At 36.6% G+C, this 14474-nt stretch overlaps 1 pseudogene; it reads right to left on the bottom strand.

The window, feature by feature from the left end:
- Positions 1 to 9793: 9793 nt before the first annotated feature.
- On the bottom strand, positions 9794 to 10587 carry LOC109392332 (40S ribosomal protein S3a pseudogene; annotated as a pseudogene).
- Positions 10588 to 14474: the final 3887 nt, after the last annotated feature.

The raw sequence follows: 14474 nt of genomic DNA, 5'->3' as shown, positions 1-14474 counted from the left end.
CAGAACTGAAAGGGTTTTCTGATGGATTGTTTGTGGGATACAAGAGGAAGAGTCAAAAATTTTGTTTCCAAAGATTTGGAAAGAGCAGCTGAAAGTGAGGAGACACTGTTTACCCGGATGAGGAAAAGTGCAAGGGACTCTGGTTTGGATTCATTGAGATTGAATTTCTTGCCATTCTAGTCTAGAGATTGGTTGGGGTAGGACATACTCTAAAAGTTTGGGGTGTGGAAAATTTCTTGAAGTCAAGGAAATCTTGAACAGGGCAGAATAAAATAGCTGAACCAAGATGCCAGAATATCTTAGTGAAATAATTTAACAGGAATCCCAAATGGAGAATGGAGCCATTCCAGTTAGTATGCTTTGGCAATCTGCAGCAGATCTTTTCACTCAGGTTGTTGTAAAGTGAAGAAAATGTGTAACTTTCAATGGGAAGTAGTATAAAGTAGTGCAGTCTCCAGATTTGGTTGAGTTAATGGCAAGGACTGGGTCAAAAAACCCAAGTTTTTTCCAGTTCTCTGTTCTATCATCCTAATTGTAGACTTCACTTTGATACTGTTCCCCCCTCAAAATCTTAAAATGACTACTGGAAATACCTAAGGTAATGTTTATTTGTTCATGCCCAATGGAAGAGGAAGAGAGAAGGCTCTACCCTTGGCATGGATCATAATTTCCTTTTTAAAGCACGTTTGGTCCATTTGAGTTGCCATTTCAACAATTACCAGGATCCATACAGTATGTAATTATTTAGGAATGGCTTCTTTGGTTCTGCATAATGTCTGTTAGATTTATTTTTGTTGTGTTTAATCTGTGTATTGATCCTTTTTATTGTTGAGTAGTACCCTGATGTATGAATGTACCACATGGACACTGGGTTGTTTATGGTTTTTGGTGATTTTGGATAAAGCTAGTATAATCATCATGAACTAGTCTTTAAGTACTATCATATTTTCATTTCTCTTGGGAATCAACCTAGAAGTAGAATTACTGTGTTATAGGGTAGGTGCATGTTTTACTTTATAAACAAAATACCAAACCTTTCTTCAAAGTGATTCTACATAGCCAGTTCTGATATAACAGAGGCAGAAACAAGGTCTGCAGCTTTAGCATTTGTTGTTATGGATATGTAATAAAATTTAAATTATTATAAACAAATTCTTCATCTCTAAATTACAATGTGTTGAGAGAAGGGAGAAACATAGGTCTTATATACGGAAAAGATACACTAATCCCTTTAATGGTTGCTGCATATAAAATTGTTGGCATATGACAGTTGAAACCCAGAACAGAAAGTGTGTAGGTATCTTCCTGCTGGAATGAATACTTAATACTCTTAGAGATTCAGGAACTGAAGTCTTCAGTATCAGTCACTAGAGCAAAGGAAGGGCCAGGACAAAGGACTAGGGACAATTAGTCATTTTTAAAAAGCATGAAATGCCAAGAAATGTTAAGATACGTGTTTTCTCTGAGTTAGGAAGGGCTTGGACCCTGATTAAATTACAGACAATAATAAGCTTTACCTCCATGCTGTGGGCAGTTACACTTGACTCACTTGCATTTTCTTTCTGTAGAAGCTGACTGATAACTTCCTATCTATCTGTGTGTCACCATCTGTCATGGACTGAATGTTTGTGTACTCCCAAAATCCATGTGTTGAAATCCTGACCCCCATGTAATTTTGTTAGGAGGCATGGCCTTTTGGAGGTGACTGATTAGGTCATGAGGGTGGAACCCTCATGAATGGGTTTAGTGCCCTTATAAAAGAAACCCCAGGGGGCTCTCTGTATCCTTCTGCCAAGTGAGGACACAGCAGCAGGTAACAACCTATGAACCAGGAAGTGGTCCCTTACCAGACACAAAATCTACTGGGGCCTTGGTCGTGAACATCCCAGTCTCTAGAGCTATGAGAAATAAATATTTGTTGTTTAAGGCACCTAGTCTATGGTATTTTTGTTATTGCAGCCCAAACACACTAAGACACCATCAATCTGGGGTGTGGGTGAAGTCTAAGCCATGAAATTCAAAATGCAAACATAGAGTTCAGGAAGTCTATTTGTTATGGTCTAGTAGCTCTCTTATTATCTTGGCTAAACAAATATATAAAGCTAGGTTTTAATCTATATCTCCCAGTTTTCATGACCTTATAAATATAGTATTGTGTACTTCTGCCTTCCTTTTATCTCCTAGATAAAAACTGTTCTGTATGACTCTATATTTCTAATATACCTAATATTTCCCGCCGTTAGCTCAAAAATATATTCTTTTTTCCCCAGTTTTATTGAGAAATAATTGACAAACATTGCAATATAAGTTTAAGTCATACAACATGATGATTTGATTTACATATGTTGTGAAATGATTACCACAATAGGTTCAGCTGACATCCATCTTCTCACATAGATACGACGAAAATGTATTCTTATTCCATTTGTGCATGTGCTCATGGGTGTCCTGATCAGTAAACGAAAGCTGATGCCCAGCCAGACTTTAAAAGTATCAACTCTGTTTAAAATGTGTCTCTTTTCCTCATTACATGATACTACTATTTGTTATTGGCAGACAAAACTAAACAATTGCAGGCCTAATGTAATATTTTTTCTACTCTGTTTTGAATAAAACCATTGGATTAAGGTCATTGATTTTATTAGGGAAAAGATGATAATGTGAAAATCACATTTCTAGTTTGGGACCTGGGTCTCTGTGTTGTTGCAGCAGCTACTGTGGGAACCATCTGTTCTGCTCGTTGCAAGTATTAATTTGGGCTCTTTCTATAGATATTCGTGGGAGCGGGGGAAGGTGATGGGGTGGGCATCATCCTTTATGGCCCCTTTGCTAAAATAATTAAAATTCTCTAAAGAAAATAAACTTTCTCCTTCTCTCTCCCTCCCTCTGTCTTTTTTGGGGTGTGGGGAGAATCTGGATAAATAGATAGATCAATCTGACTTCCTACAGTCACATCTATATTGTCAACACTTTGAGGGGGCTTGCAATCCTCTTCCAAAAATGACAAAGCAGCCAGCTTCACCATTTTAAGCTCATTCTCATCACCACTCCAAACTCCTGCACCTGCCATCATGCCAGACCCAGCCAGCTTGAACCTTCGCTTCATTTTCCTAAATCACCACTCACATAAGGTTATTGCATATTATGGACATTTAACGAAGGGTAGCAAAGAGTAACTAGAGCCCAAGGAACAAAAAAAAAATCAAATTTAAATCGGATCCACAGTCCTAAAAATTCATCATTTCCAGCATGCCAAGGGAATTTTTTGCTGGCGGTATTGCTTCACTAGACCTCAGCTTATCATCATCATCTCTTTGGGCTTCTTTCCCTACCTGATATCCTTCGTTACTTGTGCGGGGCGACTGAACTCCAAGCCTCCACTGTGCTATTACTTTCTCATGCAGGGCAGTTTCATTTCCTGGGTCTGGCATCTCACTCCTGCTCAAGGAGACCCTGGGACTCTCAACTTTCCTCAGGAAGTTTCTACAAAATGTTTAATAGACTAAAAGTAATGAAAACCATTTTCTTAAAAGCAATACTTGGTCCTGCTACATCTCTAGTTACACACCTAGCATTTTTTCCCTGTCTGTTGAGATTCTGTATGCATTTTCTCATTCCAATTATAATTTGAGTCAGAGTTCTGAACTCAATGATTTAAATCATTTTTAAATAATCTCAGTATAAAAAGCAGTGAACATGAACCACATTGCATTCAGATTTAATTTTCCTTCAGATGGCCCAAACTAACTGCCTCTTCATATTTGAATATGAAACTGGGCATACAATTAGGGCTTGTCAAGTGGTATAAAACAATTAACAAAATAGTAAATCATGGTGAACTTAAATACCAATATTGTACTATTTTTGTAGCTTTGTGAAAGGTAAGGTTAACTGAAGGTAAGGGGATGTGAACCAAAGACACCCTTTCATACAGCTACTCCATATTTTTGCCTCTATTCCAGAAGTCCATCATGGAAAAATGGACTGACAACTACACTAAGTTCCACCACTTTAACATGACTTGAATATCCAGTAAAGCTCTTTCCAGTCTGCTAAGACCTTGAAAAAAGAGGGCTCCTCATAACCCTATTTCTACAAAGCACTTAGAAAAGATCTAGACAATGTTTAAATAATGTTAGCCATCATTATTAGTGGGAAGTAGCATATATATTAGGTTGTCAGAAAAGTCATGATGTATTTTGTCTATGGTTTCCAAAAGTCATTTGTTTATATAAAGAACAAAGATCAATCAATGATATAGTGCCTGTTTTGCTCGATAACCTTTTGCCATCTATCAGTGAGCTTCATAGCTCCTCGTTCATAGAAGGACCTGTCATTTTTTGCAAAAAACTGAACAAGATGCTGATTTACAACCTCATCTGAATTGAGCATTTTACCATGCAAGGAGTTTTGAAAAGAGCTAAAAAAGTGGAAGTCTGACATCGTAAGGTCAGGGAAGTATGGTGGGCGTGGCAACATATTTCATCCAAGCTCTAATAATTTTTGACAGGTGATCAAACTGTGTTGCGATGGAACACAACTCCTTTACAATTAACAAACTCTGGACATTTCTGGATGATGGATTTGTTCAATCTGTCCAATTGATAACAGTACACATTTTGAATTGATTGGTTGGTTCCTTGGTGGGAGCACAAGAAACACAACACCTTTAAAATCCCACCACACTGAGAGCATAACCTTCCTCTGATGAATGTCTGCTTTCAATGTCGTTTGAGGTGAATCATCACATTGGGAACAAGACTGTTCGCACACTACATTGCTGTAAATAATCCACTTCTCATCACCAGTTATCAGTCACTTCAAAAAAGGATCGTTTTCCTCATGTTTAATGAGCATATTACAGATGTTTATATGTACTATCAAATAAACTTCTTTGAGTTCATGCAGAACCCAAATATCGAGCTTGCATACGTATCCCAGCTTCTTCAGGTGATCCTGAATGCTTGAATGATGGATGTTCAATGTTTCTGCAATCTCTTGTGTCATGTAACATGGGTTTGACTCGATCAATGCCTTTATTTTGTCATCATCAACCTTGGTGGGCCTCCCTGACCGAGGAGTGTTGTTGAGATCAAAATCACCAGCACGGAATTTTGTGAACCCTTCTTGTAGAGCATTGTCATCGTAAACTTTATGCAACTTTTCGCAAGCTTGACACACGTTCTTCCCTTTATGGAAGTAAAACAGTAAAATATGGCAAAAATGCAGTTCGGTCTTCCATCTTCAACTTGTTGTAAAAGCTCCAAAACTCAACCAAATTGCTCAGTTGTTTTTTTTTTTTTCAGAATGAAACTAGAACTGTCAGCTGTCAAATGACATAGCAATAACATAGATGCAAATGACTGTAGTACTTCCAAAAATGAACTAGTGCCATCTGTCACAAACATGCGTCATGACTTTTCCAACAACCCGATAGTACAGTAGTTAAGACACTAGTCTCTGGAGTGAGACTGCCTGGCTTTGAATTCTGACACACTACTACTTGCTGTGATCTTAGGCAGTTAACTTAAACTTTTTGGGACTCAGTCTCCTTATTTGAGAAAAAACGTTAAAATGACAACTAGACTAGGGAGCTGTTCAGAGGATTAATTACTTAACACATGTAAAGTGGTTAGAATGATGCTGGCACATTGTTAAGTGCTTAACTAGCGGTCCCTCCCTTTGTTTTTGCTTTGGCCAGAGGTGGCCTGAACTCACTTTCTCTATACTTCATGGCTTTGATCTTTCAGAGGTTGGTGAAAAATAGGGAATGGCGGTGAGAACTGTGTCTAAACAGTGGTAGTTGGAAACAGCTGGTGTTAAAGGCGTTGCTGCTACTACAGATTAGGTATGAATCCATTCAGAAAACTGGAGAAAAGGGTCCCACTGGGGATCTGAAGCATATGCATACTGACACTAGTGGAGGCTTTGCAGTGTATGTTCAAGGTCCAAACTGAGAAGAAAAAAATATTCCAGGCCTGAATGAAATGAAATGTCTTTCATCTGGGAATCTAAGGGTATTCACAACTTTAAACAACTCATACGAGGAAGAAAAAAAAAATGTGATTGTTGCCATGCAAACCATTTGTCCTATTTTTTGCCTAGTCTCACATTTGGAAATGTTTTTAGTCTAAATGTGTATACTGCACCACATTTACTCATCATGCTTGTGTTTTGGCAAATGGAAGTTATGAGGATTTTTATTAGGGTTTTCTGAACTGGTTGTAGGAGGCCTTTTTATTCTTCTACCAGTGTTTCCCCCAGACCCTCGCACTAGCTAGTGATGTCTGTACCTGGATTGGGTCAGGTGGAACTTGGTAAGGGTTCGAACATCTTCTTGGGAACCTTATTTTGGTTTTATTTAATTCTATGAGTCTCTCATTCTTCAGTCTCTGGAATTTGGGTCTGGAATTTGTTGGCTCTGTTGGGCAGTATGCAGGTTCTGATTTGTAATGGAGGGCTGGGAAAATACTCATACATCTGCTGGGAGGTATGACCTAAGCCAGCGCAACTGCTTGAAAGCATTCAACTTTTGACAACATGAACCGATTATCTTTGTTTCCACATATACAACTCTGTGCACAGAGGCAGAGATGGAAATAGTGAGTGATATGTGGTCTCTTACTTACCAGGAAGGGACTCTGTAATTTACTGGCACCTCCAAAAACCTAGCTATGTGACTCTGTGGATGTATGCATGGAAGTGGGCAGAGAGCTGAGCAAATGGGCGACAATGAGCAGAAAATGCCAGCATCTTCCAGATCAGGGCTGGCATAAAGAAAGTTGCCTTTCTATGAAGCAAAACAAAAAATGGATTTGGAAGTGGAAGAATGCCAATGTCATACAAATTCACAAAACTAAAATCGAATGTGAGACTTTTCATCATGCTGCTCTAACATTTAAAAGCAATAAGCCTTATAGGAATGTCATTGGCAGGGTTTTATCTGGAGCAAATTTTCCCTTTACATTATCTTGCAATCAAGTTGCATGTTTTCATTGAAATCAGGCTTTAAGGCTTAATGTATACAGATTTACATTCTTAAATGAAAATTTCAGGACCATGTTTTGATTGTGTCAGGCAAGATACTATGTGAGTTACTACGAGTACTTGTTCATTTCGCTGATGATAAGGAATAGATTTACTGCAATCTAAAAAAAGTAATGTAAATGTTGGAAATTTAAGTGTTTAATGTTGGGACTAGAAATGGCTTTAGTACCTATTCTTTTGTTTGTACTTAAGAAAGTGGAAACTGGTATACTTCGTTCAATTAATTCCATTATTCATTCAAAAACATCTATTCAGTGCCTCCTGAGTGCCAGGCTTTTCACTAGCTCTAAAGTTACTGCTGCATAAGGTTTGTTTTTTGGCTTGGAGAATATCATAAACTAAGGAAAAACCAGCACTAAACAAGTAATCATAATAAAACAGAATTATGTAGTCTCTGACAGAGGCATCAGATATGTATACACACTGTCAGATGGTTGGGGTTCAACTCCAGCTACCAATGCTTACAGATGCTTTGATCTTTGGTTAGTTATTCACCTCTCTCAGTCTCAATTTCCTACCTCTCAAGTAAAGATAAAAATTGTATGTACCACATAAGGTTGTTGTGAATATCAAATTAATCAACCCTTGTGATATGTGTAACAGCACCCAGCACACAGTAAGTGCTTAATATATATTTTATTATTATTAGCTTTGATATCAATCATAGAAATTAGAAACATATTACAAACATCCAATTTCTCATCATATCCCACATATAATAATCTCACCCATGCATTTATGGCATTGGTTTATTTAAGAAATGTGATAATGATGTTTGTGTGCATTCCAAATATTCATCCATCTCATGCCTTTGAATATCTATGTGCTATTGGTATCTACAGGCTATACATCTAACTTATGTGTCTAATGTAAATGACCTCTACTCCTCTTATATCTAATTTAAATACTCAACATTTTCACTTGAATGTTTCTTTTTAGTTAGGGTGACTTGGGCCACATGTTGTCACACACACACACACACACACACATAAAAGAAAATTTAAAAAAAGACCACAAATAACAGTGCAAAAACAAGATAGAATTTATTTTTTCTCAAATAAGAGAAGTCTGGAGGTAGGATATCCAGGACTGGTTATGATCTGGGTGGGACCCAGGCCCTTTCTAACTTTCTTTTTTATCTTTAAAGTGTTGGCCTTTTCCACCAGTCCAAGATGTTATTCACGCACCTGCCATCATGTCTGCATCTCAAGAATCAGGAAAGATAAAGAGATGAAAAAGAAGAGTCAAAGGTACCCTCCACACATCTGGTAAGGAAGTTTCTCCTTTTGAGTCCTCAGAACAATTCTTATATCTCTTTAGATATAACTTAGGCACATGGCCACAGCTAGCCCCAAGAGAGGCTGGATAGTGTTTTTTTTGTTTTTCTTTTGTTTGTTTGTTCTATCTGAAGCATCCATGTGTCTAGCAAAGGATGAGGGTCTAATATCAAGAGAGCAAACGAAAAAGGATATTGGAGTAACGTATGTTAATCAATCAGGCAGTTTGGATAGAGTTGAGGCAGAGGGAAAGATCACGAACTCCAAATTGACTGCTACCTACTGGTTAGGTGACTTTGGATAAGGTGCTTCATTTCTCTATGTTTAATTTCATTTATCAGGAACATGGTATTGTTTCAGGAACACATGAGTTAGTGCATGTTAGCATCTAGAATGGTGTTGTGCACATGGAAAGTGCTTATTTCACTGTGTGAGAAGCCACTGGAGAAGACTGAGTAGAACTCTGACACCTGACCAAAGTGTTAACACAATCACTCTAGCTGATCCTGAGTAAACACATATAGAACAAAAACAATGTAGGTGTAGGGAAAGTTAGAAGACTACTGCTATAGAAGCAGTGATAAGGGAACAGGATGGTGCCAGTGGTATTGTAAAAAGCAGTTATATTTAGGATATATTCTGATAGTGAACAGATTTAATTTACTTATGTGGACTGGGAGATGTGAGTTAAAATGGCCATCTATCTTTTTTATCACTATGCTATTATAACTAACACTTCCCCCACTCACATTAGGTACTATCATAATGTCTTGTACATGGTAAGGGCTACACAAATACTATAGTCAATTCAACTGGAAAGTTAGCTACCTCTAATTATTTTGGGTTCTCACATTCATTCTCAGACATATTAACTTATTCAATCATCATAAAGTTATAATTACATAAATATAGTGGAAGGTATTATTATTAATATGTAAAGAAAATGTCATTGAAGTGAATTGAATTTTCAATAATTATATATAACTCCTACTAAGAGCATAAACCAGTCATAGTTTTTGCTTCTGTACTATGCTTTAAATACAGAGACACTAAATATAGATAATATTACTGTTAATTTAGAGACAGTATGGTGGATTGAGAAGAATAGGACTTTATAAGAAGGCTGATTGAGTTTAAAATATTTACATTTTCTGAGTTTACTTATTATTTGAGTCGTTATTCCAAAAGTATTTCTAATTTAGGTCTCCATGGCATGTTTTTAAGGCCTTGTCTGGAATTTTTATTGTTGTTATTATGCCATTCATTTAAGTTATAATTAAGCTGGATATCAAATTATTGACTCAGAATAGTTTTAATATTTTAGGAATATTATACTACCTTCCTGTATCCATTGACATCTGACATTCTTTGATCATTGTACTTTTGTAAGTGTTCTTCCTTCCTTCCTTCCTTCCTTCCTTTTAAATATCACAAACAGGTTTTATTTGTCACCATGAAAAGTCTGAAAATTAAATAGATTCTTGGCCTGGGGACTCATCTCCATCAGCCCATTCAACTTTAGCAACCTGTCTCATCATCATTAACTTTTCCAGAACTGCTGCCTTCACCATGAAGCTCCATGAGTTTTCCCAGTTCAAACTCGTGCTTCTTCAGCATTTTGACTTTTCTAACAAAGACATCATGGAGTGGATAAATAATTTGGTAAGCCTTTTCTATGTCTGTTCAATGCTATCTGGAGTCAATTCATTGACCATTTCTTTTAAGTCATTTGTCTGCACCTCTCGGGCCATGATTTCCATTATCTTCTTCTGCATTTGGTGAACCTGTTGATGCTGAGCATAGAGGTCTTCCGAATCTGATCGTTGCATTTTCCATTACGACCAACACAGAATCGATGACGCAGATAACCATTGGTAGTCTTGACATCAACATGAAATTTAATCATGGTCTGCCATTTTTCGACCATGGAGCACAAGTTGTCATGGGTAAGATCCGTGCCATGGAAATTAGTCAGGCAGGTTTTGCCCTGAACATCCTCAAGTAATTAGCTTGAATTTTCTAAGTGCAGCTTCATCATTCTGCAGAGCAGCTAGGTTCACCTCAAAAATACGACTCTTGAGACCATCAGATGCAGTGTTGGTTCCTTGAGTTTTCGTGACTAGGGTTTACCAATATTTCTTATATTGAATATTGCTGGTGCTTGCTCATCATACCAATCTTTGTTAGAAAATGGATCCGCCACTTTCTTTTTGACTCCCTTCTTGCCGCCTTGTGTAAGGCGCTTGTTCTTGCCGACCGCCATGGTGCTGCTCAGAGAGCCAAAAGGTATAGGTGATCTCTTTCTATAGGCTTATAGAATTTATTTTGTCTTTGGTGTTTTCACATTTTGTCAATGTATAGATCATTTAAGGTTGGGATTTTTGTTTTTTCTTTTACCTTTCATATGTCTGTTTTTTTTAATTTTTTATATTTTTTTTATTTTCTGGGACTTCTATTGTCTGATATTGTCACATCTGTCTCTCTATGGATATCCCCTATATGTCTTTATCCTTTCCTGCTACTTTTGGGAGTGTTCATACATCAGATTTTCGAATTCACTAAAACTTGTCTTCAGCAGATTCCATCTTATTACTTATCCAGTATATTGTTTCATTTGTTTCACCTTATTTTTCTTCTTTTTTATTATTACAATTTATTTCTGATTTAATTTTGCTTGTCTTTTCTTATCTCTTAAGTGTAAATAATGTATCATTATTATTTTAAATGATTGTGTGTTAATTTCAGTAACTCTTCTTTGTATGATACATTTTCCAGTTAAGTTACTTTATATTTATGTTAGTTGTATACCTCAGGTGTCCACTTACTTTGACCTGTGACTTCCTGCCTTTCTAGGGAAGAATACAGCTACACTGTCTGGACCATGTATGAGAAAGGGCTAAATCCGGTCATTAGTCTGTGTTGGTCTCATGGAGTTTATGGGGATGTGAGCACTGAGTAATGGGGTGGATGACTACATAGCCACAACATACCAACAATTGTCTTAGGTGTCACTATAATCCTTAGAGAGAAGTAGCTTTGAGGGAGCAATTGTCTCCAGATTGCAATCCAGCCATACTGGGTATTTGAAAGGAAAGTAGTGGAGGAATGAATTCTCATGGTTTTTTGGTCAATGCTCTCCTGTTTCCCACAATTCCTCCTCTCAGTAGGGAGCAGAGCTTGTGCTCACCTGATAATCCTCCCATGGATTTCTGTACTTATATCAGGACTATTGTTGTTGATTGCTCTGGTGAAAGGGCCCGGCATGATTTTCTGAAGTCTGTGCTGGGAAGAGGCAAGAACAGATTGAAAACGTCTGTTTCCAGCCTCCTCGTGCCATCCACGCTTATTTCTGTCCTTACTTCTGGTTGGTACCCTGATCATCATTCTTCTTGCATGTAGCACACACCACTGAAGAAAATGGTTTGTCTCCCCAGGGGTTTGTCATCTCTATTGTTACTGGGTTTCTTTTGTTGTCATTAATTTTAATTCCTGGTTTAAGTCCAAGTTATTTTATGGCTTCTCTAGCTTCTCTGGATTGATTTCATAAGAGGAAACAAGTAGTTTATGCCAGCTCATTATTTTGTGTGATCTTTTACTCAACAGATAAGAATCCACAGGCCTTCAAAAATCTTCAGGGAATACTTTCTAAATTGAAAATATCAATTCATGACAATGTGATCTTTCATGTTCACATATTTAGGCTTTGGTTTTATTTTTAATGTTTACTTAAACCCTCCCCCCCAAAAAAATTTTATTTCACTATTTTCTATCATTAGACAATAAGTGTTCAGTGTGTGCTTGTAAACTGCCCATACTTATATACCTTGAAAAATTGATGAACTTTCTAAATATAGGCTCTATTTCTGTTGTCACACTTATGAGATGATAAATTAGTAGGTCTGCAAAGTGGTGCATTATAGTTATATTTTATGTGTCTTTATTGCCACGGCCTTACAAAAACAAATACCTCACTAACAAATAAAGTAGACAAAATAGGGGTGGATGCAAAAATATTGCATATAAAGTTAAAGAAAATGACAGCACTCTTCCCTTCCAAATATAGTAGAGGCAACTATTGTGAAAAGAGATTGTTGTTTTTTTCTTCCTATCCATTTACTTTCCCCTTTTCTTGAGTTTGTTGAAATGGGTTTTGTTTGATTATAAATTGGTATATATTTTAATGACCCAAACTCAAGCTACACCAGATCCTTAATGATTCATTTAATATTTCAATTTTTTGTTTGTTTCAGGAATCTAAAACCAATTATAATGATAACATATTCATTAATGTTTCTGTCTAGATGAGGCTAATGGACATGATTCATTGGAATTTAAAGAAGCACCTTAAATAATGGGGTTTTCTTAATGATTATGAAACATCATAGGCTCTATTACAATGAAGGAAGTTGAAGGAGATAAAAAACAAGTATGTGCCAGTTTTCTAGGCTAGCTCCTTACTCTACTATATAATTTGGAAGTTAACCTGGAACATTCTGCAGTTGTTTAAAACACACTTATTGAATGTTTTACAATTATGTGTTTTCCCTGTTTGCTTGGGTAGGTGACCTTTGGTTCAGCTTCTGTGTATGTACACAATTTAATTGAAGCTTTTAGAGAGTTCTAAGGAAATGGAATTAGTTTTCAAGATGTTGTCTCTCGGAGAAATCTAGCCAGGAGGCGTGAAGGTTCTGGGGTTAAATAGCTGCCTATGTAATGTTAGGACTGTATCATTTATTTTCTCTACTCCATTTTCTTTTCTTTTCTCTCTTGCCATGTATTATATTTATCTCTTGTTGATAAGTATGCATTACAAGATAACTAGAAACCAAGACTAACAGAATTGATCAGACTGGATACATTATGACCTTAAACAAATCAGTTACAGATTATATGTAAATTAGGACAATGAGACTCATTTTATTTATTATAAATAATACAACCATGAGATGTGGTATAATAAAAAAAGACAGGTTTTAAAAAGTCACACAGCAAAATATTTACTTAGGGATTATTTCCAAAGTCAAGGCTATTTTTTAAAAATCCTGTTTAGTGGAAAAATCTTTTTTCATAATATGGATTGTATTTTTTCTGCAAACATTATTCACAACCAATCAAATAACATAATAAAAGTTATATTATTGGTATTATCTTTACATGATTAATAAAAATAAAATGTAATTTAGAGAATGGAGAATAACTTTTGTAGACTCTAAACTGATTAAAATAGCAATTTCTGATAGAGAAGTTCCAGATGTGATCAAACACAGATGGCATCATTAAGATAATGTATAGACTTCAAAGGAGAGAACTGTTAGAGAGCACTTGTTTGTATAAGAGTATTTAAGTCCCACTATGTTTTTAAATAAATCATACTCATCCTTGTAGGGTCACCTTTTGTGCACATGTACTATAAAATGCAAGATACTCCTTACCCATTTCATATAGTGGGAGGAGAGATTAAAAAAAGAGAATGAAAGAAGAGAGAGGTGTTAAGCCCTTTTCATATGCAATAAAACAGCTGGGATGAAAACTTGGAAGTGATGAAACAATCTTCCAGGCAAGCATAATACATGACCCAACGATTATGCCTGATGCACTCAATTTGCTGGTTGCCACGTGACAAAAAAAAATAACGTTGTCTATTTTGACTCACTACGTCTATTAGTTCTTTTTTATTAGAGTCCAGAAACATGAGGAAACTGAATAGAGTTAGGTACTAAGAGAAAGGGATGCAAAAGAATGCAGTTTAATCTGTTCAAAGTTTACCCAATGCAGAATAATAGAACTTGGATGTGAGTCCCTAACTATGGGCTGATCCTAGGGTTTCATTTTTTGGTGATGTAAAAGATGAGTAAGCACCATTCCCACCTCCCAAATGCGTGCTTTTAATGTATTACTTCTCTTTTCATTCTCAGATAAAAAAGCCCAGGCTTTGGTTCCAAGTACCTAGAAAGGACTTTTTTTTCCCCCTCCCCACTTCCTTTATTTTTATTTTTTGGTCTGCTCAGCATATGAACTTCCTTTATATGCTAGGAATATTTTCTACTCTATGGGCCTTGCTTGGGAAGGGCCTACCTGCAGTTATAGAACCTGAGCAAGATATTTTAAGCTTATTGCCCCCTCCCTCCCCCCCGGGGGGGGAAGTGGGGC

The sequence above is a fragment of the Hipposideros armiger genome, unplaced genomic scaffold, assembly GCF_001890085.2.
Source record: "Hipposideros armiger isolate ML-2016 unplaced genomic scaffold, ASM189008v1 scaffold_325, whole genome shotgun sequence".
NCBI lineage: Eukaryota > Metazoa > Chordata > Mammalia > Chiroptera > Hipposideridae > Hipposideros > Hipposideros armiger.
The sequence above is the reverse complement of the archived record's forward strand: the minus strand, read 5'-3'. Positions and strand labels throughout refer to the sequence as shown.